Consider the following 5,604-nt stretch of genomic DNA (forward strand, 5'->3'; position numbering starts at 1 on the left):
AAAAAAAAAAAAAAAAAAAAAAAAAAGACAAATATTTTTGGGACGTTCCAAAGCTTAATTTATTCTTGGGACTTGAAAGGAGCGAGGTCTTCCTTTGTGTCTGATGCTCCGGGGGAGGGTGTGTGTCGGCTTGGCGCTGAACGCTGCCCACATCTACATATGTAAACCCAGCAGCGCTTCTTTCCTTCCCGCCCCCCCCGCGCCGGTCGAATTGCGGGCTCTGGCAGCTCAACAATGCTGCCACACAATGCGAAATGCGCGGAGCCTGCGCGGCTGCGGCTGAATGCTGGCCAGTATTTAGTTCTTGATCTGGAAGGACCAAACCTGCGCGGTGCTCAGCGGAGCCCGCAGCTCGCCCCGCGGCCGTCCCGTCCTCCTGCACCATCATTGTCCCTGGCTGCTGCGGTTAGAGGGGTGGGGACAGGCAGCAGCCAGACGACGATATCCCGGTTTGCAGAAGAAGGTGTAACGAGAGGCGCTGGCAGCAGCAAAGGCTGCAAATCGCTGTCGTGTGGTTGCTATTAGCAACAAATCAGCTGAACAGCCTGCAAACCCCGAGCACCTAGGGCGGAGGTGGCAGGGAGAGCGCCAGGGCTGGGAAGGCTGGCTCTGGTGGGCGCTTTCCCGAGGGGACCTCTCGTGCAACCCTGAGTTGCCTCCCCAGAGGACGGCCGAGGAGGGGCAGGGCAAGAGGAGGCGATGCTGCCACCGCCACGCACTGCGCCACAGGAGAGGGGAAAGGCAACCCTCTTAAAAGAGACAAAATGGCAGCTCATGGCTTGTAGGCATCCCTTTCGGCGCTGAGCGCCTTTCTCGCCTCCACCGGTACCCCTTGCTGCCAGCTCCTCTGTGCCCGGGGGCTCTCCCTTCGCGCCCGCCTGCCCGGCAGCAGAGCCCCGGCCAGGGGAGCAACAGCGCGGTGTCCCCTGGGGCTGCAGCCGCAGCCCTTCGCAGCCAGCCTACCCCAACCTAGAAATCGAAGTGCCATCCCTCCGGATGGGACACGTCCCGACCGGCTGCACCGGCGCACCCGTTGGCCGGGCGGAGCTGCCGGCACCGGCAACATGCGGAGGGTGTGCGCAGGTTCCGCACTCCGCGCAGTAAGAGCTGCCTCGTAGGGGCATCACTCAGTCAGCACCCTGCACCTTGGACGTGCCAACACCTTCCCTTCAGCACCCTGTTGGCGTAGCTTTTGGGGTTTCTTGGGTTTGGTTGTTTGGGCTTTCTTTTGGGTTTTATCATGTTGTTTGCTGTGTTGGATTTTTTCCCCCTCATTTCCCCTTCAAAATTTTGGGGTTGTGAATGCGGGTTGGTTTAGGTTTCTTTGGTGGAGTGTGGGATTTTGTTGTTATTGCATTCACAGTTTTCTTCTGTGGGTTTTTTTTTTTGGGGGGGAGGGGAGGGAGGTTGGTGTTTTGTTTTGGGGTTTTGTGGGGTTTTGTCTTCTGGTTTTTTTGAATTTTTTTTAGTTGTTTGGTTGGTTTTGGTGGGGGGTTTTTTTGGGGGTTTTATTGGGTTTTGGGGTTTTTTTCTAGACTCAGCCCATTTCAGAGGCCTTCATCAGCTTGTAGCTGATCTTTGGCACGATGTTGTCTCACAGATCAGAAAGTGCCTCGTCGAGGAGGCAACTCTCGAGCATCCCTAGCACATGGAAAGGGAGGAGTAAGAAATGCCACCGCTGGCAGCAGTGCCTGGGAGATTTGGGGTCAGCGGAGGCTCCAGAATGCGAGGCGGCGTCTCCTGGCCTCGGCCTCCTCCACCGGGGATGCAGCGGGAGGGAGATACCGGCGGTATCCTCATCAGCGGAGCCCCGGCGGCGGGCGCGGAGGAGGGAGGGATGCTGGCTACCTCTGCTGTTGGAAAATGCCTCCCTGCCACGGGGGAGATCTCACCCAGCCGCTCTCCAGAAAATGTACCCCCGCCGCACCGCTGAGAGCATCGGTGCGGGGAGCGGGGAAGGCATCTGCCTGTCCTCGGCGACGGGAACATACAGCCCTTTGTCTCTGTAGACGAGGTGCGATATCCAGGTGCGGGCCACGAAAATAGATGCGCCAAATGGCTACTGCGGCCCCCTCCCCTCCCTGGGGGAGGTCGGGGCGCCCCGGGGCCCCGCCGTGCCCCGGGGAGGGGTGGTCTCGGCACCGGCGGGAGACCGTGTGCCTGCGGCAGGGCCGGCGGGGACACGGGACAGCGGCGCCCTGCAGCTGGGAGAGCGGGAATGCTCCCGTCCCCGTGCGCGCACATCCCTAAACGTCCGGGCAGGCTGGAGCACCCCTAAGGGCAGGAGGGCGGGGAAGGCAGACAAGGAGGCAAGGACGGCGCAGGGGCTGCGGCTGCACCTCTCGGCGGTGGGACGCTGCGGCCGGGGGGTGCCGCCCGCCTCCCGTGCCCGCCGCCCCCTGGCCGTGCCCCCGGGACGGTGGCAAAACGCGACGGCGCGGCCGCCAGCGGAGGCCTTTGGAGCGCCGCCGTCAGGGCCCCGTCGCGGCGGTCGCGGCGGAGCCCTCGGCGGGTTCCCCTCAGCGGGTCCCGCTGCGCGCCCCGCGCAGCCCCGTCCGAATCTGGCGGCGCCGGGGGTGGGGGGTGTGGAAGTTCCGCGGGCGCAGCGGTGCGCAGGCGCAAGATGGCCTCTGCCCGGCGCGGGGGGCGCGGAGCGGGGCGGACAGGCGGGGCGGGGGGGTCCGGCCGTGCCCGCGGTTCCCGCCGGCCGAGGCGACGCGGAGCGAAGCGCGGTCGACCCGCAGCTCCGGGCCGGGCTCCTGGGGCGGGCAGCAGCAGCCCCCCCGCCGCCGAGGGGGCTGCTGCTGCCCGCCCGCGGCCTTTCCGCGACTGCCGTTGTCCTGCCCGTCGCGGCTGCGGCTCCCTTTGCCGCGGGTGTTACGTGTCCTTCGTGCCGTACCCGTTACCGACTCTGTTGATTTTTATTTTTTTTTCCCTTTGGCCCACACAATCACGCTGTTAAATAAATATAAATATCCCATTCCCCGAAGGGGCGGTGCGGCCGAGAGAGTTGCACGGTCCAACACCGAGCTTTATAAGTTTTTCTGTTGTTGTCCTGGCGGGATTCCTCTGCTGGTCGTGGGGAAAAGAAGTGAGGGAGCCAAAGCTGGGGAAAAAAAAAAAAAAATCCTCACTGCCAGAATCCTTGCCATTCTTGAGTTAACAAAACACAAATCAAACATGGGTCGGAGCTCCTGGAGCGGGGAAACGACTTTGAGCTGCGGAAAGCAGAGATCCGCAGACCTTGGGACGGGAGCGCAGGTTCTTCTCCAGGCGTTCAACGGGTAGGAGACGGGCAGAAAAGATGAAAAAGAAACTGTTTATAGTTAAATAAAGGAAATCCGTTTCAAGTACCCAGACTAGGAGCAAGAACGTTAAAAATTAACAGCGGAAACAGGAAACACTTATCTGAGTAAACATTGTCTCAGAATTTCGCCGTATTAAAATCGGGAGGGCTCGAGGATCCCTGCGGGGCCGTCGCCACCCGCCTCCCGCAGAGGTACCTGCGGCGGGGGCCGCCGCCGCCCGCCCCGTGCCGGAGACAGAAACTGGAGCCCGGCACGGCCAGACAACCCGATCCTCGTCAGCCGCTTTGGTGGCAAAGATCGGAACTGCAGGAGTTCCTGCGTGGGGAGAGATGAACAGTCCAGAAGTGATGTTCGGAAGTCAGGAGCACAGATCTCTGCTGGTCCCTTCGCCCCGGCGGTGCGGGGTCGCGGCGAAGAAGAAAAGAGGCGCAGGGCTGGCGGAGGCGAAAGGAAGAAGGGCCCGCCCCGGTATCGGTCCCAGGAAGACTTGCTTTGGCCGCGCTTTGAAAATCCCCAACGAAACGAGCCACTCCTGGGGCAGCGGTGCGGCGGCACGGGTGACGGCGGTGCATCCTCGGCGGCCGTGGGGAGAGGACCAAAAGCACCGCCTCGTCGCGCAGGGCGCCTGCCGATGCCCCCGCCGTCGGTTCTCTGTGCCCTATCCGAAAATCAGGGAACGTCGTCTTTGCGTCGCTTTTTCTGAGGCTCCCCCGGTGCTGCCTGAGCCCCTGGAGCCGCGGTGGTGCCGCCTGCCGCTCTCCTCTCCTGTCCACGGGAGCCGCCCGGCGCTCTCTTGTCCTGCCTACGGGACGCTGCCGGTGTCGGGAATTTGCCGGCGGTTCCCGCATCGATCTGCTGGAAGGCAGCGGTACAGGTTGTTGAGAGGAATGCTCGGTACTGGGGGACAACCATCTCGGATCAGCAAGCTTGTCATGCTCCTTCTCTTTCTTTCCCTGAATATTTCTGCGTTCCTTCTCCCTGTTTCTGCCTGTCTTCTCCAGAAGTCTGGGGAGATCCTCACGCTCCCTCTCTGTTGCTTTCCTCGAGGCTGGATTCCCATTCCGGCCGGGCACAAAAGCGCTGCTTGCAGCTGCAGGCAGCTGAACCAGGGCGGAAAATTTGGTCGGACGAAGACAGGAAAACATCCTTTTCTAGCGGGCGCGGACCACCCCTGCCTCTGCCCTTGATCAGATTGATTGTTGAACAAGCTCAGGAAAACGCAGCAGACTTTGGCTTTATCCCTCCATCTCTATAAACGCAACGTCGGGTAATGAAAAGATTAACCTTACATGTACCGAACGGAGATTTCTTTCCAAACAGGGAGAATTAAGGTACGTTTTAGGGAAACCCAGACACTATGTATCTGCAAAGGAAAGTATTGTGAAACTGGGAAGGTTGACATAGCAGCTTCACAAGTAGAACACCAAGATGCTATCTTTGATCGCCCTCCCAGTTGTGCTTAGCAGTATATATGCATCGCAGTGCCATCTGCGCAGGGCCAGCAGCAAAACAAAAGTTTTACATGGCAGCACAAACATCCTCGGCGGCTTCTGCAGCTCAGCAAGAGAGCTACTAAGAGCGTTTGTTCTTGTTCAGACGGGAGATGTCGAAAGTGCTGCAAGAGCCTAGTAAACCTGGAAGGGAAATATCCAACTCCTGTTTGCTGAGCACTCCACAAAGACCGAGAACAGTTCCGTATTGATGCTGGAAGTTGTGATTAACTGCTACTTCCAGTACAAATAAGCGCGATTTTATCAGTGTGCTAACGTACAAGCCTCTGCTGCAAGTTCGGTGGTGGGTTTTGGGTGAAATAGTTCAACCAGTACAGCGTGATTCACTTATTTAGCTGAGGGAATAGTACCAAGATAGACATTAGGTTGCACTGAGAGATATCCTCATATTAAAACGTTTTTAGTTCCACTGAGGCTTTAAAAAGTAATCCAGGGCAGCACACGTAGAACATGGCACTCACCACCACAAAAATCAAACTCTTCCCTTCCCAGTCAATGCAGTTTAACAGGGACAAAGTTTGAACAGATAGGAGGTAAAACCTGTGGCTGACCAGGATGTGAGAATGCACCATTTGCTTATTTTCAGGAATAAATCAGGGTCAAATAAAGAACAGCAAATGTTTTTGAGGCAGGCAACCAAAACAGATCACTGCAATTTCTAGGCTTTTCTTTGTTATTTTAGTACACTATAGCATTCTGTTCACTAAAATCTTTGGTACACCCAGAAACACATCCCATGAGAAAAAGATGGTTTTCCCTTAACACCACATTATCAACAGAGGTAA

The sequence above is a fragment of the Empidonax traillii genome, unplaced genomic scaffold, assembly GCF_003031625.1.
Source record: "Empidonax traillii isolate 1590-97213 ecotype Southwest subspecies unplaced genomic scaffold, ASM303162v1 scaffold217:size1918799, whole genome shotgun sequence".
Lineage (NCBI taxonomy): Eukaryota > Metazoa > Chordata > Aves > Passeriformes > Tyrannidae > Empidonax > Empidonax traillii.